Source organism: Symphalangus syndactylus, chromosome 1 (assembly GCF_028878055.3).
Source record: "Symphalangus syndactylus isolate Jambi chromosome 1, NHGRI_mSymSyn1-v2.1_pri, whole genome shotgun sequence".
In the NCBI taxonomy this organism is placed as follows: domain Eukaryota; kingdom Metazoa; phylum Chordata; class Mammalia; order Primates; family Hylobatidae; genus Symphalangus; species Symphalangus syndactylus.
This window is the reverse complement of record NC_072423.2, coordinates 64,739,392-64,764,688: the sequence shown is the minus strand read 5'-3', so window position 1 is coordinate 64,764,688 and position 25,297 is coordinate 64,739,392. Positions and strand designations below refer to the sequence as shown.

At 46.2% G+C, this 25,297-nt stretch overlaps 1 long non-coding RNA gene across 1 annotated transcript in view; it reads left to right on the top strand.

Moving 5' to 3' along the window:
- The window catches only part of LOC129459594 (uncharacterized), a 143,180-nt gene extending 121,633 nt beyond the window's left edge, over positions 1-21,547 (top strand). The window contains exon 4 of the long non-coding RNA XR_008650009.2: positions 21,436-21,547. This is a non-coding gene — a long non-coding RNA (uncharacterized lncRNA). The remainder of the gene's footprint in view (positions 1-21,435) is intronic.
- The last annotated feature ends 3,750 nt before the right edge of the window (positions 21,548-25,297 follow it).

Below are 25,297 nucleotides of genomic sequence, written 5' to 3'. Positions count from 1 at the left end.
ACTCCATCTAGAAAAAAAAAAAAATCTATGAATTTCTCCCCCTGCCTCCATCCTGCTTCTTCCTTCCTCCCAGATCTCAAATCCTAGTGATCAAATTACTCATACCCCTCAGTTCTTCATTGTTTGTGTAAGGCCTCTGTCTTCACATTGGTGAAGCGTGATGGTGGAGACAGAAGAAACCAAACAAATTAACAAACAAATCAATATCTCATTACAGAAACCAACACTATGAAACCAATGAACTTGATGCTGTGAAAAAGAGCAAAGGGGGCGGGTTGGGGAAGTATTTAGATAGGACAGCCAGGGAGGGCCTCTCTGAAGAAATACCATCGACCCTCAGACTTGAAAAGGAGTTGGCCCTTTGAAAGAGGAAGAAAGCATGTTTGAAGAACAGAGAGGAAGCCAGTGAGGCTGGAGTGTAGTCGACAGGGAAGAGTGTGGCTCCGACGAGCCTGTGGAGAGGTGGGCAGGGGCTCAGCTACACAGGGGCTTTTAAGGCCGCTGAGAACTTGAGCTTTTATCTGAAGTGCAATGGAAAGCCACTGGCAGTGGTGGTGGGGTGGCGGGTGGGGTGGTTAAGTGGGGGAGTGACATTGCTTCTATAGTCATAGTTTTAAAAGTATCCCTGCACATGAGGCATGCAAAGCACATTGCGGGGTGCAGATAAGAGTTGAAGTCAGGGAAACAGACAGGCGGATCTTGCAGCAGTTCAGGTGGGAGATGATGGTAGCTCTGACTGAGCAGGGGTGAAGCAGTGAAGATGGGGAGAAATGGATGCAGTCGGGATTTATTTTGTACTTTATTTTTTTAATTTTTAATTTTATTAATTTATTTTTCATTTGTAAAGATGGGGTCTCACTATGTTGCCCAGGCTGCTCTTGAACTCCTGATCTCAAGTGATCCTCCCAAAGTGCTGGCCTCAGCCTCTCAAAGTACTGGGATTATAGGTGTGAGCCACCACAGCTGGCAAGGATTTATTTTGGAGGTAGACCAAGCAGGATTTGGGATGGACTGGATGTGAGGAGTGAGGGAGAGGAACGGAGGAATTTATAGACAGTGTGCACGTGAGCCTGTAATCATCTCCCCAGACCCCTGCAACTAACATCTGAGATATTGGTTTCTTTGCACTATACTCTGAGATGGCTGTCCTAGCATAGCATCCACATGTATCTGTGCTGAGGGGGTGGCAGCTCTCTGAAGTTCTTAGACAGGAAGTGGGATTTTTGAAGAGGCCTACAGTTGTTTCAGGCCATTTCTCCCAGGTTGTGGGAAAAAAAAGTGACAATAGTTAAAATGAAGATGATAATTAATAATAACAATTACAGCTAACACTTGCTGAGCTCTTATTATGAGCCGGGCACCCACAGCCACCCTATGAGAGGCCAAGTATCTTGCCCTAAGTCACACAGGTAGCAAGGGGACAAGGCAGGACAGGCCCCCAGGTGGCCTGGCCCTAGAATCTGCTGTTTTTACCACTGTGCTATTTAGCTGGCTCTGAATGTAGGCCGATGCCCTTTGCTGGGCATTGCCATCCAGCATACTTTTTGGATGCAGAACCAGTAAGGTGTAGTTCAGGTACAATCAGTGTTTGAGAAAGAGTTTAGGATTTTAGAACCTTCGTTTTTTTTTTGACGGAGTTTCGCTCTGTCACCCAGGCTGGAGTACAGTAGCACGATCTTGGCTCACTGCAGCCTCCACCTCCTGGGTTCAAGCAATTCTCCTGCCTCAGCCTCCTGAGTAGCTGGGACTAGAGTTGCGCACTACCACTTATTAGAGACAGGGCTTCATCATGTTGGCCAGGCTGGTCTCAAACTCCTGACCCCAAGCCATCCACCTGCCTTGGTCTCCCAAATTGTTGGGATTACAGGTGTGAGCCACTGCTCCTGGCCCTAGAACCAAAACAACCATCAGGCCAACACCAAGCAAACAATAAAAACTTGAAAATATGAAAAAGGGCCTATGCTGGCCAGCCTAAGAAGTGAGGATGCCTGTGACAGGCCTGAGGTCACCACTGGCTCTTCTTGAGCGGGGTAGGTCACTTAGCTCATCACTGTAACTTCGGCTCGGGCACTTCTCTTGCCTGGGACTGAGAGGAGTCAGCTCCTAAACCTTCACGCTGGAAGCTAATGATTAACTGGCTCTATTTCTGCCCCTCCTGGGCCTTACTCTCTACCCATACTCAGACACAGGACAGTCTGGGACACCACCAACCTTGGACACCACCAACCTATGGCAAGGCTATACGTTTTTAATTACAAGGAGATACCTTTATCTCTGGCCAGTCGTTTTCTCCATTAATTTACACCTTCTCTTATCTTTTGCATCTATTGTCTCCCTGCAACGAACGTCTATCCAGCATGTGCCTGTGCTGCCACTGCCTCTGCAGTCCCCTGTCCCTCGGCTGACCCCTCGGGGGCCTCATTTATCTCCCTGCTGGCCCTCCTTATGCCTGACCCTGTCCAGGCTCGCTTTGATCTGTCCCTTGCTCCTCTCTGCCTTCACCTAGGGTTCTCCTTTCTCCTTTTCAGGCAACGCCCCTGCCCATTCCAGGAATTCTCCTGACTCCAGGGCATGGTGTTTCTGGGAGCTGGGCCTCTTTGTCCCTCCAAGAGAACAGGAAAGCAAGCAGGGGAAGTGGCCGTTTGCATAGCCAGAGGAATGGGACTAGAGAAAACAGACAGGGCGGGTCTTCTGGGTTCCCAATCAAAGGAAAAGAGGGTCAGAGCAGGGAGGCAGGAGGCCAGGGGCTCTGTGGGGCTGGCTGTATTTAACTTACTCCTTCTGCAAGCAGTCACTTATGAGGTGCCTATGGTGTGCAAGGTGCGGCATGACGGGGCTGAGATACAAATTTGGAGCCCTGGTCTGATGGCTGGCCAACCCTTCCCTGACCCTGGACACTGCAGTGAGCTGAGGCAGGGGAAGAGACTTGGCCTTGGCAGGTGGAAAGCTGCCTGGGCCCCCTTGGTGGTGGCCCTTGGTGGGGGCAACTGGAACAGGAGGGATCTGACATGTAAAGGAGCCAGCACCAGATGCCCAGCTCTGTCTGGTTAAGGCAGATGTTTTCTTTCCTGTTTTTCTTTTTCTTTGATATGGAGTCTCGCTTTGTCACCCAGGCTGGAGTGCAGTGGCGCAATCTCGGCTTACTGCAAACTCTACCTCCTGGATTCAAGTGATTCTCCTGCCTCAGCCTCCCGAGTAGCTGAGATAACAGGTGTGTGCCAACACAACCGGCTAATTTTTGTATTTTTAGTAGAGACGGGGTTTCACTACGTTGGCCAGGCTGGTCTCGAACTCCTGACCTCAAGTGATTCACCTGCCTCGGCCTCCCAAAATGCTGGGATTACAGGTGTGAGCCACTGCACCCGGCCTGGGCCGACATTTTCTAACCTGGCTCTGTCTTGGCCTGAGCTAGCCTTCCAACACTTCTGTTAACCTGCCTGTTTTCAGCCTGCTGATAAGCATAACTGTTGAAACCCACAGAGATTTCTGTGTCTCCTTTTTTCTCTAGGTGTCTCTTCAGGCTGGAATTTCTCCCCAAAATGCTAGCACTGGGCTGGTCCTGGGCATTCTGCCATCTACAGCAAATAGAAAAAGAAAATGTGTCCTTACTGTCGCCACCAATGTTTGCTGTGGCCCTTGGGGGAGGGGCGGGCCCCAGCGGCTGCCGGACACACCTGCTGGATAGAGGGAGGAGTCCAGCGCTCAGGTGGGGGCCATCCAGGTGGCCTTCCCAGGCCAAGCGCCAGATCCTCTTGCTGGTGCGTGAGGAAAGGCAGGCACTGCCAAGGCTTCCGAGGACTGCCAGGCAGCTTTGCAAGGCATCCCAGGACTCATTTGCAGGGAAAAAGCTTGAGAATAAAAAAACAAAAACAAAAACTGAACTCTGGAAAGATACATACACAATTGTCACCAGTGGATGCCTTAGAGGAGGTTGACGGAGTGGGTGGGAGGCGGTGCAGGCCTTTGAGAGGACTTTGGCTCTTGTTTTGTGTGAACAGGGGGACGTGGGGAGGTTTTGAGCAGAGGAGTACACTGTCTGTCTTGAATTAACTTCTTTCTTTTTTTCTTTTCTTTTCTTTTTTTTTTTTTTTCGAGGGAGACAGGGTCTCTCTCTATTGTCCAGGAGTGCAGTGGTGTGATCACGGCTCACTGCAGCCTCGAACTTCCGGGCACAGGTGATCCTCCCGTCTCAGCCTCCCAAGTGGCTGGGACTACAGGCATGCACCACCATGCTTGAGACTAATTTTTGTATTTTTTGTAGAGATGAGGTTTTGCCTTGTTGCCCAGGCTGGTCTCGAAGTCCTGGGCTCAAGTGATCCGCCTGCCTTGGCCTCCCAAAGTGCTGGGATTACAGGCGTGAGCCACCGCGCCTGGACTGATTTGACTTTTAAAAGAACTGCTCTGGCTGTTGTTGGAGAACAGAGTGAGGGGGAGAGGGGTGGAAGTGGGAAGACCATGGCCCTAATGTAGGAGGGGGATGGTGGCACAGACCAGGCAATTCCTGTGGCAGTGGTGGTGAGAAGGGGTCAGATTCTGGGTGTGTGTATATGTGTATATGACAGAGTCTTGCTCAGTCAGCCAGGCTGAAGTGCAGTGGTGTGATCATGGCTCACTGCAACCTCGATCTGGGATATATTTTAGGGAGTAGAGTTGACAGGCTTTCCTGATGAAAGGGATGTGCCATGTGAAAGAAAAAGGGAAAGAAGTCGGGGATGACTCCAAGGACTTTGGCCTGAGTAACTGCAAGAATGGAGCTGCCATTTGCTGAGAAGGTAAAGATGTGAAATCCTCTCCTTTGCCTGGCCTGTATCCCCTCCTGAATCTACGGGAATAGAAGCCATGGAAGGGAAGGAGTTGCCTTTGGTGCCTGGCGTCAGTCCTCCCACATTGTCAACAAACCATGTGGAAGGAATGGAAAAAAGGGAAAAAGAAAAGGAGAGCAAATATTTGCCTAAAGGTATCTGAGCAGCTCTTGGGCTTCTGAGGGCCAAGTGGTCTCTACAGTTTGGGAAAGTGGGTCAAAGAAGTGTTGGGGTCATCACAAGTGCCACGATTCCTGTGGATTCTCATCTTGGCGTCTGGGGTCTCTAGCCTCATTTTTAAAGTTGTAAAGCTCTTATAATAATGTAAAGCTTTTATAAAACGACTAACAAGAGTGTATCACAGAGATGTAAGGATAAAGAAGGTGCTTTAGGTGTGTGTTTCTGAACAAATTCTAGGATGGGTGCTATACAAGAGTAAGGTACTGTTCCAGGGGCCAAAGCCACCTCAGTGAGCCAGCTTCATTTTTTCGGCCGTCTTAGCTGTCTGAACTCTTCTTGAGGACAAGGAAGTCAGCAAAGAAAGGACACCCAGTAAGGCCCAGAAGCCTTCCTAATTGGAGAGCGTCACAGACCCTGACCTGGAGCCTAGGAATTCTTAGTTTAGACATATTTGTAACTGGCTGGGCGCAGTGGCTCAAGCCTGTAATCCCAGCACTTTGGGAGGCTGAGGCAGGCAGATCACCTGAGGTCAGGAGTTGTTCGAGACTAGCCTGGCCAACATGGTGAAACCCCATCTCTACTAAAAATACAAAAATTAGCCAAGTGTAGTGGTGGGCACCTGTAATCCCAGTTACTCGGGAGGCTGAGGCGGGAGAATAGCTTGAACCCAGGAGGCGGAGGTTGCAGTGAGCTGAGATCGCGCCACTGCACTCCAGCCTGGGCAACAGGGCGAGACCCTGCCAGGCTACAACAGGAGCCAGTACAGCAGTATGGTTCAGCGTGAGTTCTGAATTTGGATAGCATAACGTTCCCTCATGCCGCCAGCTGTGTGAACAAGGGCAAGTTAATTGATCTGTCTAAATCTCTGTGTCCCTCTCTGTAAATTTAGATAAAGTACTACTTTATAGGGACTTTAAGAAGAGTAAATGAAGAAATATTTACGAAGTGCTTGGCACCATGCCAAATACATGGAAACTGCCTAATAAGTAGCAATTTATTTATTTATTATTTATCTATTTATTTATTTTTGAGACAGAGTCTCGCTCTGTCCCCCAGGCTGGAGTGCAGTGGTGTGATCTCGGCTTACTGCAAGCTCTGCCTCCCGGGTTCACGCCATTCTCCTGCCTCAGCCTCCCGAGTACCTGGGACTACAGGCGCCCACCATCACGCCCGGCTAATTTTTTTGTGTTTTTAGTAGAGACGGGGTTTCACCGTGTTAGCCAGGATGGTCTCGATCTCCTGACCTCGAGATCCACCCACCTTGGCCTCCCAAAGTGCTGGGATTACAGGCATGAGCCACCACGCCCGGCCAATTTATTTAAATTAAAAAAAAAAAAACAACTTTGTAGAGGCAGGGTCTCACTGTGTTGCCCAGGCTGGTCTCTATCTCCTGGCCTCAAGCAATCCTTCTGTCTCAGCCTTCCCTCCCATAGCTCTGGGATGACTGTTGGTGAGCACTGCACCCAGCCCCGGACATGTGTTAATATTTAAAAGGATAACAAATAAGGGAGTTTTTTGTATTTTTTTTAGAGACAGGGTCTTGCTCTGTTTCAGAGAACTGTTGTTCTCGAAAAAAAAAACAAAAACCAAAAAACAAAAAGAACTCCCTTATTTGAAAATTTCCAGGGATTTACCCTAATGATGACTTGAAAAATCATTTATGGTGGGATATGATTATTTTTGAAAGAATATACTTTTTTTTTTTTTTAAATGAGACTGGGTCTTGCTCTGTTGCCCAGCTGGAGTGTAGGAGTATGGTCATAGATCACTACAGCCTTGAATTCCCCGGCTCAAGCGATCCTCCCACCTCAGCCTGCCAAGTAGCTGAGACTACAGGCACATGCCACCATGCCCGGCTTTTTTATATATATATATATATATTTATATATATTTTCCTATATATATTTTAATATGTATTTTTATATATTTTCTTATATATATATATATTTTTTTTTTTTTGTAGAGATGGGTGGGCGGGTCTTATGATGTTGCCCATGCTGGTCTCCAGCTCCTGGCCTCAAGTGATCTGCCCGCTTCAGCCTTCCAAAGTGTTGGGATTACAGGCATGAGCTCCTGGCTGAAACACAACACAACAAAACAAAACAAAACACTTAATGTACTTCATAATCCCCTTACATATAAGCCAGTGAGTTGTTTCATTTTTTAAATATGTCAGGTGTAGAACCCTCACAACTTTACACATCCACAGTAGGTTTCCAACTAGATGGATGAAATTAGTGGAAAGTGTGGTGGATAAACCTCTCAGGGGGTAAGTCAGAGACAGGACTGGTTAGAGGTGGGAGGTTTTCAAGCGTATTAACAATACACACACACACACTCACAGTCACATGACATCCAATTCAGGAAGATATATTTTCAAACCAAAAATCAGGATAGATAGTACAAGAAATACAAATGGCCGTGGGGAACAATGTAATAGAATCTTTACCATGTGGAACTGCCTTGGACTCTCCATGGCCTCTTGACATTCTCCCCTGGCTGTGACTCCCATGTTTCTGAGTAGATCTTGGGCTTCTGAGGGCCAAATGGTCCCTGTGGTTTGGGATCTTGGGCCTATTTCTGTGGGTTTTTTTTTTTTTTTTTTCCGAGACAAGGTATCTCTCTGTCACTGAGCCTGGAATGCAGCAGCATGGTCTCAGTTCACTCCAACCTCCACCTCCTGGGCTCCAAAGATTCTCCCACCTAAGCCTTCCCACTAGCTGGGACTATAGGCACAAGCCACCACATCTGGCTAATTTTTGTATTTTTTTTTTTTTTTTTTTGTAGAGATGGGGTTTTGCCATGTTGTCCAGGCTGGTCTCGAATTCTTAGGCTCAAACCATCTGCCCACACTGGCCTCCTAAGGTGCTGGTAGGTGTTAGCCATGGCGCCCAACCCCATTTCTTAGTCTTAGTCTATTCCAGTAGCTTCTTCCTGGTCCTTGGGTAGGCTACCCATTGGGCTCTGTCTACTAAAACAATCACAAGTTAGTTCCTTAGTGGATCACGTCTAACTCCTCTTCAAATCCCCCAGCTCCTAGTACAGGGTTTGATCCAGAACAAGCAGTCAATCAGTGTTTGTTGAATGAGATTGAATTAGCGTGGGTGAGAATTAGCAATGTTCTCCTACTTCCTGAGCCACCTGGATCAATACCTCCTGGAGTGCCTCAGCCCAGACAACCAGGCTGGCCCTGCAGATGGCCTTAGCCTCCTGTCCCTGTGGGTGCGTGGCTGGCTGCCTTCTTCCCCACGTGGATGCAGGCCTGGCTTTGGGAAGTGTCCAGCCGGGCCCTGCTTGAAGGCCGCGGCTCCACTGGGCACATGTGGATTGCCCTGAAGCAGCATTTTCCCAAGGTTTGGCTGTGCTAATTATTCCTTCCCCTCCTACTGTTAAAACCTTGGACTAGAAAATGAAATCAGGGAGGGGGCATGGAAGGGCAGCTGGGAAGGAAAGGAGTTAATAAGCAGAACAAGGTCACCCATCTGCTGCCGCTTTCCACACTCCCTTATCTGTGACGCCATCCGCTTCAAGGTCCCTTCTTTTCATTAAAACTGTTGAATTACCCAAAATGATAAAATTAACTAAATTTTTACTGGCCTTCTGTCTTAGACATAACAGAGCTTTCTTTGATACTGCAGCTGTCCTGATGGGCTGCGCTTCTCTCCTCCCTGCAGCTCCTAAGAGGAAAAGCAGCGGCTGGTGGAGAGGCTGTGGGACCAATCTGGCCCCCGTCCCCCACCTGGGCAGGCAGACTGTGAGTGTCTGTAAGTGTCTGTTTCTTGGGCAGGTGAGAGACAGGCCTGCCAGCTCCTGCTCTCTGACAGGGCTGTGACAATACCTTGTCATTCCACACCTCTGCAGGGGAGAAGGGATGAGATGGCCAGGCTTCCCAAAGCCAGGAAGCCAGAGCGTCTGGAAGATCATGTGGCCTCTGTGAAGCCCCTGCATCGTCTGTGTACCAGGAGGAGAAGCAGAGGAATGCACAGGCAAACCCTGCCCTTGACAGAGGTGCTGGCCTGGAAGGGAAAGAGCATATTGCCACTGGGTCAGGTAAAATCTAGTTGTTGTGTGATCCTGAGCACTGAAATTCAGTGAGTCTCAATTTCTTCAGCTGTGAAATAAGAACAGTAACCACTATGTCGAAGGACTAAAGGAAATAACATATTAGATTCTAGCTCCTCCTTGGCAGATAGTGGGTGCTCAGGTAATGTTTGTTTGACCAATTATTCCTAAGCAGACCCACCATATTAATGTACCCACCAAGGCCACAGCAAGAAACCAAAACAAAAAGTAGAAGTAGGGGAAAGGCTGATATTTAAACTCCTTCAGGATACTTTAAAAAACACAAATGAAAGTATTATAAATGCTGTTATGAGTTTTCTACTTTTCAATCTAGTGATACGTCTTGGAGATCGTTTTAAATTAGTACCTGGAGATTTGCCTCATTCTTTTAAAAAATTGACTGCATAAGCTGGATGCTGTGGCTCATGCCTGTAATTCCAGCACTTTGAGAAGCTGAGGTGGGTAAATCACTTGAGACCAGGAGTTCAAGACCAGCCTGGCCAAAATGGTGTATTTTTGTCTCTACTGAAAATGCAAAAATTAGCCAGACGTGGTGGCACACACCTGTAATCCCAGCTACTTGGGAAGCTGAGGCACGAGAATCATATGTACCCGGGAGGCAGAGGTTGCAGTGAGCCGAGATCACACCACTGCATTCCAGTCTGGGCAACAGAGTGAGACTCTGTCTCAAAAATAAAAATAAAAATAAAAGACTGCATGACAGTCTATAACCTGGGCTTACCAGGCCTCTATTGACCAACAGATGCATATGGTATTTTGCTATGTTCAATGTTGACCCCATGAATATCCTTGTACCTACTTCTTGGAGCACCTGTGTCAGTGTACCTATAGCCCTACACCTTTCAATACCTTAATAAACAACTTGGGTAAAAATATGGAAGGCACATTTTTCCGTTTTGCTGAAAGGGAGCACTAGTACAATTGGTGGACAGAATTCTATATGTATCTCCATGAGACTATCATTCATATAGTCTCATTTATATACAAATTATATTTATCACTTACATATTGAGTACCTACTGTGTACCAGATACTGTTGCAGGCACTTGGTATCCATCAATGAGCAAAACCAAGAAAGATACCTGCTTTGTGGAGGTGACAAACCAGCAGGAGAAGACAGCTAATAAACAATAAATAAAGAAATTACATAGCATGTTAGAAAGAGATCAGTGATGTGGAAAATGGGGAAAAGGCAGACAGCGTATAGGGAGTCTAGAATCCTAGGGCAGGGGATGAGCTTGAAGCTCTCTAGGTGTCGTGATACATGTCTGTGATCTAGATTGTGGCATGGATGGCCAGTGATACATTTCAGCTGGATTGAACAGAATTCGAATGAATTAGAAGTTCTCGCTGGGCTCACGCCTGAACTATTAGAAGTTCACGCTGGTGCCTGAACTATTACTGGGCTCACGCCTGTAATCCTAGCACTTTGGGAGGCTGAGGTGGGCGGATCATCTGAGGTCAGGAGATTGAGACCAGCCTGGCCAACATGGTGAAACCCTGCCTCTACTAAAAATACAAAAATTAGCCAGGTGTGGTGGCAGGAGCCTGTAATCCCAGCTACTCAGGAGGCTGAGGCAGGAGAATCGCTTGAACCCAGGAGGTGGAGGTTGCAGTGAGCAGAGATCGAGCCACTGCACCCCAGCCTGGGCTACAGAGCGAGACTCCGTCTCAAAAAAAAAAAAAAAAAGTCTTCTACTTGGCTAGGTTTGCAGACCCTCACTGTCTTGACTACCCTCCTCTGAGAAAACTCTAGGATGCTGGCTGGGCGCAATGGCTCATGCCTATAATCCCAGCACTTTGGGAGGCTGAGGCGAGTGGATCATGAAGTCAGGAGATCAAGACCATCCTGGCTAACATGGTGAAACCCCGTCTCTACTAAAAAATACAAAAAAATTAGCTGGGCGTGGTGGTGGGCACCTGTAGTCCCAGCTACTAGGGAGGCTGAGGCAGGAGAATGGCGTGAACCCGAGAGGCGGAGCTTGCAGTGAGCCTAGCTCGCGCCACTGCACTCCAGCCTGGGTGACAGAATGAGACTCCGTCTCAAAAAGAAAAAAGAAAACTCCAGGATGCCAACATCTCGTCTACACAGTAGGACAGAGGAGGCAGTTGCTATTTGTGTGGATGGTGATGTCACCCTGTTGTCACATAGTGAGTTTACAGTTGTCAGAAACCCCTAGGGTAAGTGGGTTGCTTGTTTTTTCAGGAATAGCTATTAAACCAACTAATCCTTATTCTGTTCTACATAAGCTTGTACTTTTCAACCTCAGTGTAGGGCGTTTGTGAGTTTTTCCCAAAATAGCTATTAGGAATAGCTATTAAACCAACTGATCCTTATTCTGTTCTACATAAGCTTGTACTTTTCAACCTCAGTGCAGGGTGTTTGTGAGTTTCCCCTCAATAGTTTCCTTTCTTTAGTTTCACTCAGTGTTTTACTCTGTTGAGATGCTGATTCCTAATTCTAAATAATCGGAGTTTGGGGGTCCTCAAGACATTATTTTCCCAAACTAGAGAGTCAGGACTTTATTCTGAAGGCAATGGGGAGCCACTGAAGGGCTTTAAGCAGGATAATAATAACAGATTTTCCTGCTAGAGATATCACCTAAGGAGCAGAGGTGAGGATTAACTTGGCAGCTGCAAGATACCAGGTACAGAGATCATGTTGGACCTCGGAGAGGAGACTTGGGGAAGGCCTCCTCCAAGTCAGCAGCAGTGAGAGCTGAGAGAAGGGGGTGGACAGAGGATACGTGGGGAGTGGAAGGACGGGAGTGTGGAGCTGCTGCGGATGCCCCCAGGGGTGACTAGATGAAGCCTTTTACCAAAATAAAGAAGCTGGGGAGGAAGAGGTGGGTGAGCCTGACTTCGGGTGTGATGGTGGCGAGGAGTGGTGGGATCCCAATGAAGCTGTCTCCTGGGGCCTGGGAGACAGGTCTAGCCTGGGACCTCGTGTGGAAGTTATCCGCTTATTGAGGGAGCTAGGAAGAGTGCACACATGAAAGAAGGATATGACAGCAGCTTCCAGGTGCTGCCATGCAGAAGAGGACACAGACACACCTGTGTAGCTCTGAGGCCAAAACTAGGATGAAGTGTGAGAGTTGTAGGGATGTGGCTTTCAGGGCAATAACAGAGGAACTTTTCAACAGGACCATTGCAGTCCTATTGCAGTCCTATTGCAGGCAGTGGCTGACAACCTCTGGGCACTATGTGGGAGGGATTGTCTACTGAATGGCCAGAGATGACAAGATGGGTTCCTGCCCACAAGGAGTTCATGATCGTTAGGGGATTTCAGAAGGGAAATGACCATTGACTGAACTGTTCATCACTAGGAGCTCAGAAAAGGGAAAGATTGGCATGAACTAGGAAGGAAAAAGGGATGACCTCCATCTGGATGGGTAAAAAAGAGGAATTCTCTAGATCTCTGGAGCTGAGAAGAAGAGACCAGCTGAAGGCCAGTTTATAGCCTGGTCATGGCAGGCTACCCTCTGCTTCGACCCCTCTAAACGCTTCTCGTCTCACTCAAAGTCAACTCCAAGACCTTTCAGTGGCCTGTAGGCTCCACAGGGCCCGTTTCAGATCTTGTCTCCACCACCTTCCCCAAGCCTGCACGGTGCCAGCTGCACTTCTTCCTACATCCCCCTCAGCAGGCCAGGCACCCTCCTGCCTCGGGGCCTTTGAAACTATTGCTGGTGCCTGAATGTTCTTCCCAAAGATTTGCACAGGTCTGACTCCCACCTGCTTTTTGGATTTCTGCTCAAGTGTCACCTTCTCATGGGGAGCCCTGATTTCCCTACCTAAACCAGCAACTCCACCACCTTCTCTCTGCTTGATCTTCACAGCGTTCATCACCTTCTTACATATTGCAGTATTTATGTGATTATTGTCTGTCTCCCGCAACTAGAATAGAAGCTCCATGAGGGCAAGGACTTTATCTGTTTTGATCACTGCTGTATCTCTAGTGCCTGGAACTGTGCCTGGCACAGTGGGGAGAACCCTGTAAATATTTGTTGAGTGAATGAATAAACAAATGAATGAACAACCTCATGGTCCATATCGAGGGGTTCTAGAAGATGAGGCTGCATGAGTACAGTTGTCCAACTGTGGAAGTTCTAGTTCTCTGGCATGGAAGCTTGGACTAATATGGTTCAAAATATGGAGACCTTTTGTTTTTTTCCCTAGAGAGACAAAATGAAAATTGTGGTTTAGTAGCAGAAATCCATCAAGAAAAAAATGTAATTTCTCCAAGGGGAGCTGAATTAGACTCTCTTTGGTCTTGGAATAGCAAATGCATTATTTATTTATTTATTTATTTATTTTTGAGACAGAGTCTCTCTCTGTTGCCCAGGCTGGAGTGCAATGGCACGATCTCGGCTCACTGCAACCTCTGCCTCCTGAGTTCAAGCGATTCCCCCACCTCAGCCTCCCCAGTAGCTGGGATTACAGGCACCCATCATCATGCCTGGCTAATTTTTGTATTTTTGTAGAGACGAGGTTTCACCGTGTTGGCCAGGCTGTTCTCGAACTCCTGACCTCAGATGATCCTCCCACCTCAGCCTCCCAAAGTGCTGGGATTATAGGCATGAGCCACCATGCCTGTCCCAGTTACAACATTTTCTAAGGGCCTGCTGTTGCTCAGACTCTGCTGAGTTTTGTGGGAGGTCCTAGCATGTAGAGGAGTGGTATAAACCTTAAGGAAATAGTTGGCACAGCATGTGACCCCCACACCCCACACCCGCTCCCGAAGCTCTGGACAACTGTGGACTTTTAATATTGCTTGTTAAAGGAATGAATCAATGAACAGACTTGTGATTTTGTTGGGGAGACAAAGCAAACATGCGTTAAAAGGACTTTATTAACTGACAAGCAACAAATGGAGTGAAAATTAGTACTGTGCTTCAGAGGAATAAGGATGAACTTTGAAATTGTATCTTCAAAGGCAGCAGTGGCTAAGAGCATAAACTCTGAAGCCAGACAGCCTGGGTTTAAATCACAGCTCTCCTGGTATTAGCTGTGTGACCTTGTCCATTTAATCTCTCCTCCTTAGTTTATTTGTCTATAAAATGGGGATAATAACAGTATCTCTCTCATAGGATTCTTATAAAGATTAAAGGAATACAGATGAAGCACTTAACCAGCGCAGCATCTAATAATTGCTGTGCAGTTGCTGACATTTACAACTAGATTTGGGTGGGTTTCAGAGTCTGAACTTTAGACAATTTTTCTACCCTAGCTTTGACACAGCTTCTGGCAAATTCTAGGAGTTCATTAAATAGACACTTTTTCTGCCCTTTGTGAGTTTCAGTTTTCTCATCTGTCAAACAGTCATAACAAGACTGGGGTAGAATTTAAATAAAATTTCTTGCTTCAGTGCATAGCACATGATATGTGCTAAATAAATGTGTTTTGAATGAATGACATGTGTGAATCACTACCTGTGGTGAATTTGGAGTGAGTGAGCCTTCAAGGAATGTAAGTAGGGGAGTGATCGGAGGCGGGTAGGCATGATTTAGGTGTTTGCTGAGTGACCATTATGAGTCAGATTTTGAAGGAAGAACAGATTACAGGTTGGCTGAAAAAAGAGAAAAAGCATTCTTGGTAGATGAAATAGCATGGAAAATCTCCAAGAAAAGCTGAAAGGAGAATGAAAATAGAGTTAATGAGATGGGAAGACCAGTTTTTGCCACACTTTGAAGGTCAGGAGTTTTCCTTTGTACTCATAGCCCCCAGTGAATATTCCTGGGCTGTGATGTGCCTCCTGTCTTAGCCAATTGGATCATAACATGAATCTGTCACCAACATTTGCCATTTAGGATTGGGAGAATGGACCTCTCCATGGTTAGGGTAATTCCAGTATCACTTCCTAAAGTCTACTTAGAGTTTTCAACAGTACTTTTTGGGGTAAGAAAAACCACCTTAAAATTGCAGACAAACTTCTGTGATTCTGGGAATATATTTTTCTTATTGGTCAAAATTCCGTGAGAAATACCAAATCCAGGATAGGCAAATGAGCCTGTTCCCAGCTGCAGTCATGTTGCCAGGGGAGTCTGAAATACTTTTTAAAAAGCCCCCAAAGTCTTTCAACATGAACACAGGCACTTTGCCGGGAGCTTGAGACCTAACGCTCTGGGGAAGTAGAAAGGGATAATGTGAGGAAACTGAAAAAGAAGTGGAAGAACCCGTTTCAGATGGAATCGAACAATGCCCCACTGTCCTCCAGCCCTTACGCTCCTGCCGCAGGATTCTTCACTTCACTTGCAAGATGCTGCTGGGGAAATGGAAGTGATTAGAATATGTCTCCCAACCTATTTCTGTAGTCTCTTGCCTGTGGGTGCCACCACCCTTTGAGAACTGAAAAACACATGTGCCCCCACCTCCAGGCAGAGCTCCAGGCCTGCACATGCACACTTTGCCTATAATATTTGCTGGTCACAGAACAGGGGCCCATACCGTGGCCTCAGTTAAAAACCCACACTGCTGAGACAGCTATTTCCTTTATCTTATATTGTTGTTTACATGTTTGTCTGCACAATAGATTGCAAATTTGTTGACAGTGGCACCAGGTCTTAAGTTATTTTGGTATTCTCCCTAGCTTTTTTTTTTTTTTTTTTTTGACAGAGTCTCACTCTGTTGCCCAGGCTGGAATGCAGTGGCATAAACATGGCTCACTGCAGCCTCGTCCTCCTGGGCTCAAGAGATCCTCCCAAGTAGCTGGGACTTCAGGCATGCACCACCATGCCTGGCTAATATTTTCTTCTGTAGAGACAGGATCTTGCTATGTTGCCCAGGCTGGTCTCAAACTCCTGGGCTCAAGTGGTGGTCCCACCTCAGCCTCCCAAAGTGCTTGGATTACAGGCGTGAGCCACTGGGCCTGGCCTTTCCCTAGCATTGATACAGTTTCTGGCAAATTCTAGAAGCTCATTAAATATTTGTTGATGTGAATCCCTACCTTAGTGACCGGTGCAACTGCTTTCTTTTTAGTGTAATGAAACAACTTTTTCTCCAAATGGAATTAGTAAATCTCAAAGAGAGAAGAATCCGGGTCTGCAGCCCAAACCTGCATGCCTTTGGGGGAACACGCACAACAAGAATGCCTTATGCCTTGGCTTTTCCAGACACAGGCTCAACACAAGGAAACAGCAAGCACAGTGGAATTATAACAGGGTAATCTTGAGATTTTTTTTTCTTTTGCCCCAACCCTGATCTGTGGCACTTGAACAATCCTGGTTTCCGGAGAACAGACTACTGTAATGATAATCCAGGAAGTAAATTGCCTTTTGAAAAGCAAGGAAGAAACCAATGGACTAAGTATTTATTTATATTTAATGCTCCAGGGCTTCTGTTTCCAGCTTTGAAGAGTTCCTGGCAAACGCTTTGTGAAGTCATTAATCTTAGGGGCAAATCTAAATGTCTTGCACAGCTAGGTGCGGTGGCTCATGCCTGTAATCCCAGCCCTTTGGGAGGCAGAGGCAGGCGGATCACTTCAGTCCAGGAGTTTGCAACCAGCCTGGGCAACATAGTGAGACCCTGTCTCTATAAAAATGAACAATAAAAAAAGAAATCTGAAATAATCCTCTTTCTCGCAGATAGTCATGCTTTCCGCATTTCACATGCACACACACACATAAACGAAAAGGTGTTATTCTATGCATATTGGTAGCCTGTTTTCCTCACTCTAATGATATTTCATTCATTATGGATCAGTACATACATACCAGGAGCATTGTTTTGAATGGCTGTATATAGTATTCCATTGTGATTGTACCAAAATCTATTTAACCAATTGCCCTATTTGGTAATTTAATTGCTGTATTGGTTTGCTAGGGCTGCCATAACAAAATACCACAGATGGGGTGACTGAAATTAACAGAAATTTATTTCCTCACAGTCCAGATGCTGGAAGTCCAAGATCAAGGTGTCAGCAGATTTCATTTCTCCCGAGGCCTCTCTCCTGGGCGTACAGATGGCCGTCTTCTCCTGTGTCCTCACATGGTCTTCCCTCTGTGCCTGTCTGCGTCCTAATTTCTTCTTATAAGGACATCAGTCATATTGGATTGAGCCCACCTTAATGCACTCATTTTGACTGAATTACCTCTTTTTTTTTTTTGAGATGGAGTCTTACTTTGTTTCCCAGGCTGGAGTGGCTCAATCTTGGCTCACTACAACTTCCGCCTCCCAGGTTCAAGGGATTCTCCTACCTCAGCCTCCCAAGTAGCTGGGATTACAGGTGCCCAACACCACGCCTGACTAATTTTTGTAGTAGAGACAGGGTTTCATCATGTTGGCCAGGCTGGTCTTGAACTCCTGACCTCAGGTGATCCACCCGCCTCGGCCTCCCAAAATGCTGGGATAACAGGCATGAGCCACTGCGACCAGTCTGAATTACCTCTTTAATCACCCTGTCTTCAAATACAGTCACATTCTGAGGTACTGGGGACAGGGCTTCAATATATGAGTTTTTTGGGCAGGGGACACAATTCAACCCATAACAATAGCCAGTATTTCTTAAAGCCGTACTATGGGCCAGGAACTGTGCTGATTGCTTTACATAAAGCATCTCATTTAACTCCTTAACAAACCTAAGATGTAGGTACTATTATTGTCTCCATTTCACAGATAACAAAACTGGCACAGAGAGGTGTGGTAACTTACCTCAAGGGCACACAGCAAGTAAGTGGTAGAGCTGGATCCAAACCAGGCAGTCTAGCTTGAGTCTGTGCGTTTAGGCACTTTGATGCCATTATAAATCACAGTTTTTTTTACTATATTTACTATTATTTCCTATGCACTTGCTAGTTCCCTAAAATAAAGTTAAATTTCTGGGTGAAGCCAAGCATGGTGGCTCACACCTGTAATCCCAGCACTTTGGGAGGCCGAGGCGGATGAATCACTTGAGGTCAGGAGTTTGAGACCAGCCTGGGCAACATTGTGAAACGCTGTCCTTACTAAAAATACAGAAAATTAGCCAAGCATGCTGTTGTGTGCCTGTAATCCCAGCTACTCAGGAGGCTGAGGCAGGAGAATTGCTTGAACCTGGGAAGTGGAGGCTGCAGTGAGCCAACATTGCACCACTGCACTCCAGCTTGGGCAACAGAGCAAGACTCTATTAAAAAAAAATTCTGGGTAAGTATATTTGAGCATTTGTAGTGTTTTTCATACAAATTACCCATCCACCAGAGCCTATACCCATTTACATCTCCAACAGCAGTGCACGAGGGGCTGGTGGATGCAAAGCCTCTGTGGGGTGTGTGTTGAGTGTGTATGTGTGTGTGAGATAAAATGATTGACTGAGGTGAGGCACACACCTAAGAAAAATGAACTCTAATTAGGGTTGTGTGGAGTTCATCTCTCAGACTTCCATTCTTACTTTGTCCATCCTGTCATGCAAAGAAGAGCATAAAGCTGACTGATCCAAATGATGGAGCCAGCTTGGTGAACAATGTATATAAACACATTATCTTAGAAGTGAAAGGAGAAATCCCATAAAAATGATTTTCTTTTGGTGTGTTATTTTTCTTAAGACAAGTTTATTGAGATATAACTTACTTTACATAAAGTTAATCGGTTTTTGTTGAAGAACCATCTTCTCCAGTGTCTTCACACTGGTCCTCTCAAACAACAACAACAACAACAACAACAACAACAACAACAACAACAACAACAACAGGAGAAGGCTGGGCGTGGTGGCTCATACCTGTAATCCCAGCACTTTGGGAGGCTGAGGTGGGCTGATCACTTGAGGTCAAGAGTTAAAGATCAACCTGGCCAGCATGATGAAACCTTGTTTCTACTAAAAATATAAAAATTAGCTGGGTACGTTGGCACCCGCCTGTAATTCCAGCTGCTTGGGAGGCTGAGGCAGGAGAATCACTTGAATCTGGGAGGCGGAGGTTGCAGTGAGCCGAGATATATAAGCCAATATCATGCCACTGCACTCCCGCCTGGGCGACACAGCCAAACTCTGTCTCAAAAATAATAATAATACATAAAAATAAAAAACGAGAGAATGTTGAATCTATTCCAAAACACACATGAGGAAATGAGGGGAACCACAGGAAGATCCTCCACCTATAACAAACAGAGCGAGGTTACTGGCTTTCTGCTTGCTCCTAGAATCTAGAGATGTGATATTTGGAAGAAATTCTGTATCCTTCAGCTACTCCCCGATATTCAGACATAAGTTACACACATCTGGGGAAGAGTTCTGCCCTGTTGAAGCTAGAAGGGTGCTCAATGGGAAAGAGAAAGGAGCATCAATCTGCAAAAAAATGATCAACAACAACAACAACAAAAAAACAAAAGAAAAAAGAAAATAACAAATGATTTTTCAAAGTGGCTGGGCCATTTTGCATTCCCACCATTGATGTGTGAGAATTCCAGTGCTTTGCATTCTCACCAGCACTCGATATTGACAGGGTTGATTTTCTTTTCTTTCTTTGGTTTAGTCACCCATATAAGTGTGCAGTGACTACTGACTACTGATGCTGAACGTCTTTTAATGTGCTCATTTGACATCCATATCTTTTCCTTGGTGAAATGTCTATTCAAATACCCATTTTTAATCGAGTTGTTTGTTTTCTTATTATTGAGAATTCTTTTTTTTTTTTTTTGAGATGGAGTCTTGCTGTGGCCCCCAGGCTGGAGTGCAGTGGCTCGATCTCGGCTCACTGCAACCTCCACTTCCCGGGTTCAAGCCATTCTCCTGCCTCAGCCTCCCAAGTAGCTGGGATTACAGGCACCTGCCACCACGCCTGGCTAATTTTTATATTTTTAGTAGAGACCGGGTTTCACCACGTTGGCCAGGCTGGTCTTGAACTCCTGACCTCAAGTGATCCACCCGCCTCAGCCTCCCAAAGTGCTGGGATTACAGGTGTGAGCCACCTCACTGGCCAGATTTATTTTCTTTTTGTTCATTTTTTACTTTCTAATTTCTAAGTGTGAGAATTCTTTATAGATTTTGGATATTATCCTTTATCAGGTGAACTTTTACAAATACTTTATCCCAGTCTATGACTTGACTTTTTATTTTCTTAAGTGCATCTTCAGGAGAGCAAATGTTTTCAATTTTGGTAAAGTTCAATTTATGGACTTTAAAAAATATGGCTGGGCATGGTGGCTTATGTCTGTAATCCCAGCACTTTGGAAAGCTGAGGCAGGAGGATTGCTTGAGCCCAAGAGTTTGAGACAAACCTAGGTAACATAATGAGGCCCCATATTTCCAAAAAAAAAAAAAAAAAAAAAAGAATTAGCCAGATATGGTGGCTCACATCTGTAGTCCCAGCTACTTGGGAGGCTGAGGTAAGAGAATAGTGTGAGCCTGGGAGATTGAGGCTGCAGTGAGTTCTGATTACGCCACTGCACTCTAGAGCCTGGATGACAGAATGAGAACCTGTCTAAAAAAAAAAAAGTTTGTGCTTTTTGTGTTCTATCTTAGAATTTTTTGCCTATCCCAAGATCACAGAGATTTTCCCCAGTGTTTTATTTTTGAAATTTTGTAGTTTTAAGACTTACATTTAGGTTTGTGATTCTTTCCAAGTTAATTGTTTTATATGATGGAAGGTATAAGTCAAAGTTAATTTTATTTTATTTCTTGGCATAGGAATATTCAGTTGTTCTAATACTGTTACTTGAAACATAAAGGCATCTTAAAACTTCCAATACTTTTTTTTTTTTTTTTGAGACAGAGTCTCACTCTGTCGCCCAAGCTGGAGTGCAGTGGCACGATCTCCACTCACTGCAAGCTCTGCTCCCGGGTTCACACCATTCTCCTGCCTCAGCCTCCCGAGTAGGTGGGACTACAGGAGCCCACCACCACGCCTGGCTAATTTTTTGTATTTTTAGTAGAGACAGGGTTTCACCGTGTTAGCCAGGAGGGGATGAGGCATGGAGGGGGGGCTGCTGAGAGGCTCTGGCTCCATAGAAGGTGTCTTGAGAGCCCACCCCTATTCCTCGTCTAAATGGTGCCCACTGCGGGCTGCTGAGAGGAACGACCCCCACCAAGCCTGGGTCTCATGGTTTGGCTCTTTAAAGATGGTGCCTGAGCAGGAGCTGACTTTGAGATTCAGCGATACCATCAGGGCTGAGTGAGCACTGCTTTGGTGAGTTATCTTCAGTCCCGCTTTGGGGGCTTGGAACGAGCATTTGCAGCTCTTTCTGGTGAAAGATATGGCTGAAGCTTTTGGTGGGCCTGGGACCCTGTCTTATGTGATGGAAACCTCAGGACTAGGCATTCCCCGGTACCCCCCAGTTTCTGTGCATCCTAGAGTCATACACAAATCTGCTGTTCCGTTTTTTAGGTAAAGACTCTGAGGCTGAGACACTTGCTGAAGGTCATGCAGTAATTTAGTCCTCCTGGCCCCAATTTTGTTTCTTGCAGGCTTGAATATCTAGCTGCCTCCCAGGCCTTCCACTGATGGGACTCTCAGCTTCTCAAATTCATCATATCCAAATCAGAATTCATTCTTCTCCTTCTTGCACTTCATCTCCCCACCTCAAACTGCTTTTTGTCTTGATCTCTTCTCTTAGTAATATTTCACCAACCACCCTGTTACCCAAGCCAGGAGCCAGAGAAGTATCTCAACATGCTGCTTTCCTGCATCTCCAGTATCAGATCAGTCCCTAAGCTCCGTTGATTCTAGCTTGCAAATAGCTCCTAGATTTGTGCTTTGCTTTCTGTCCCCTCCTGGCACCCCTTTGGTTCAGAATGTCAACATCTGTGATAAAGCTAGATCTAGATAAAGCTTGTCCAACCTGCAGCCTGAGGGCCACATGCAGCTCAGGACAGTTTTGAATGCGGCCCAACACAAATTCGCAAACTTTCTTAAAACATTATAAGTTAGCCAAGCATAGTGGCATGCGCCTGTATTCTCAGCTACTTGGGAGTTTGAGGCATGAGAATCACTTGAACTAGGAGGTGGAGGTTGCAGTGAGCCAAGATCGCACCACTGTGTTCCAGCCTAGGTGACAGAGACTCCATCTCAAAAGAGAGAGAGAGATTATTTTGCGATTTTTTTAAAAGCTTATCAACTATCTCTAGTGTTAGTGTATTTTATGTGTGACCCAAGACAATTCTTCTTCCATTGTGACCCAGGGAAGCCAAAAGATTGGACACCCCAGATCTAGATGTTTGAAATGTCCTTTTGGCTGGTCTACTATTTCCCAAATCTTCTTTAACTAAGCTATCATCAGCACAGCTGCCAGATAGATCTTTCCAGAATGCAGTCTTGATAATGTCACTCCTTAGCTTCAGAACTAGTGGCTCAACATTACCTTCTAGATAAAGATCAGACTCTCCGACTTGGCACCAGGTCCCTGTGTTGGCTTGGGCCACATGCCCCTTTGCCCTTTGTACTTTAGCAATAAAGAGCTCTTATTTTATGTCCAGCTTTTTCTCCTATATGATGGCAATCTCATTATAACAATTTGTTTACACACCTGCCTTCCTCGCTAGACTATGAAGCACTTGAGGGCAGGAACTCTGTTTAGCTTGTTGCGGCCTTTCACACAGGGCCTGGCGTGAAGTCCGTACAGTCATTCATTTCATAAACATAAAGATAGATGGGAATATCTCCCATCACATGCCAACATTCTTGCATATATTAAAATGTCATGTTCCTTTGTCAGAATCTCTTAATAATTTTAAACTGGCGATCAGGAGTACCACATTTTAGGACAATACTGAATGCTGACCACCTGGGAGTTGCTTTCCAAAGTGAAGAATGACTGTAAATTAAAATGCTGGCATCTGGCCGGGCGCGGTGGCTCATGTCTGTAATCCCGCACTTTAGGAGGATGAGGTGGGTGGATCACCTGAGGTCATGAGTTTGAGACCAGACTGGCCAAGATGGTGAAACGCTGTCTCTACTAAAAATACAAAAATTAGCCAGGTGTGGTGGCACACACCTGTGATCCCAGCTACTTGGGAGGCTAAGGCACGAGAATCTCTTGAACCTGGGAGGTGGAGATTGCAGTGAACCTAGATGGCACCACTGCACTCCAGCCTGGGCAACAGTGCAAGACTCCATTTCAAGAAAGCAAATCAAAACAAAACCAAAAAAATACCGACATCTGAAATGAATGTAAACCTGTTTCATGCTCGGTTGTCCATTTTGCTCTTGGAACATGAGATAGATCAAGTGACAAGGCTTTGGGGGGTCGTTTAGGCTGCTGTGAGAGGAGGATAAGGAGACCGGCAGTGAGAGAAAAGCTTGTCCAAAACAGAGTTCATGGTTTTGCCACCATCTTCTTGACCCACCCACGGGCCCCTTGTCAGTTAATGGCATCACGGGAAGGCCAGTCTCCTCCCGGCTTTCTCCCCTCACACCCTGTGTGCCAGCCCCTCAGAACTTTCCTGAGTTCATAAGAGCACCCTGGACACCCTCATATGTCCCTGCTTTGGTATGGATCAGCAATGTTCTTCCATTGACCCTTGATTTGGTGGGTTCTGCATTCCTCTTTACTGTGTGTGTACACACCTGTGCATGTGTGTGTGTGTGTGTGTGTATATGTACATATCTGTGTTTTTACCCTCCTTGATCCTGATCAACTGCCTCCTCATCCATGGAGTTTTCTCACCTCCTCCAGGAAGAATCAGTCCCTTGTTACTGTACCTTGTTGAGAGAGTTCACATGCTGATTATTTGTCTTTGTATGAACTGTGGGTCCCCACTGCATAGGGGCTGTGTTTACTTTTTCTTGAAAGGTGCCCCCCACCCTAGCACAGTGCTTGGCACAGAGTATGCCTTAATCACTACATAAATGTTGGTGTTGAAACCACTCACTCACTCACTCACTTACTCTGCTCCTTCATTGGATCAGCCACTACCAGGTGGCTGGTATCCATTTTTCCTAACCTCTCTCCCCATCCAGTGAAAGGACTTTGCAGACAGAAACTCTTTCTTTTCTTTCTAATTTTTTAATTTTTTTTTTTGAGATGGAGTCTTGCTCTGTTGCCCAAGCTGGATTGCAGTGGCTGCGATCTTGGCTCACTGCAAGCTCCGCCTCTTGGGTTCACGCCATTCTCCTGCCTCAGCCTCCCAAGTAGCTGGGACTACAGGTGCCCACCACCAGGCCCAGCTAATTGTTTTGTATTTTTAGTAGAGATGGGATTTCACCGTATTAGCCAGGATGGTCTCGATCTCTTGACCTCATGATCCGCCCAAAGTGCTGAGATTACAGGCCTGAGCCACCGTGCCTGTCTCTTTTTAATTTTTTTTAAGGTGGAGTCTCACTCTGTCACCCAGGCTGCAGGGCAGTGGCACAATCTCAGCTCACTGCAACCTCTGCCTCCTGGGTTCAAGTGTTTCTCCTGCCTCAGCCTCCTGAGTAATTGGGATTACAGGCACACGCCACCACGCTCGGCTAATTTTTTGTATTTTTAGTAGAGAGGGGGTTTCACCATGTTGGCCAGGCTAGTCTTGAACTCCTAACCTCAAGTGATCCTCCCGCCTTGGCCTCCCAAAGTGCTGGGATTACAGGCTTCACCACCGTGCCTGGTCAACAAACAGAAACCCTTTCTGAGGTCTGTGCCAGGTCTAAAGTATTATCTCTCCTTGCTTGCCATCAACCCCTACGTTCCTTCCTGAACAAAGTTATTTCTTTTTCCCTCTTTCCTTCTTTAGAACAATGCCCCTGTCTATCTTTCTATTTGGATTACCCCTGTATAAAAACCTGGTGTGCTCTGAGGGTGTTCTTTTGGAGAAGGATAATCAAAACTCTCCAAGATGAGCTTACTGATGGTGTCCAAGACTATGGTCTCCATATTAAGAAAAAAGTCTCGCCGGGCGCGGTGGCTCACGCTTGTAATCCCAGCACTTTGGGAGGCCGAGGCGGGCGGATCACGAGGTCAGGAGATCGAGACCACGGTGAAACCCCGTCTCTACTAAAAATACAAAAAATTAGCCGGGCGTGGTGGTGGGCGCCTGTAGTCCCAGCTACTCGGAGAGGCTGAGGCAGGAGAATGGCGTCAACCCGGGAGGCGGAGCTTGCAGTGAGCCGAGATTGCGCCGCTGCACTCCAGCCTGGGTGACAGAGCAAGACTCCGTCTCAAAAAAAAAAAAAAAAGAAAAAAGTCTCACTGGTTCTATCTTTTATCCTGTAGTAGCATCTCTTCCTCAAAGATGAGTCAGCCGTCATTTGAAGAGGAGGAAAGACTGGATTGGGGAAGAATCTGGGGCAAAATGAAGCCAAATTGAGAACGCGGAGAAAAGGAGATGCTAAGGCCGCAGATAAGGAGGTCTT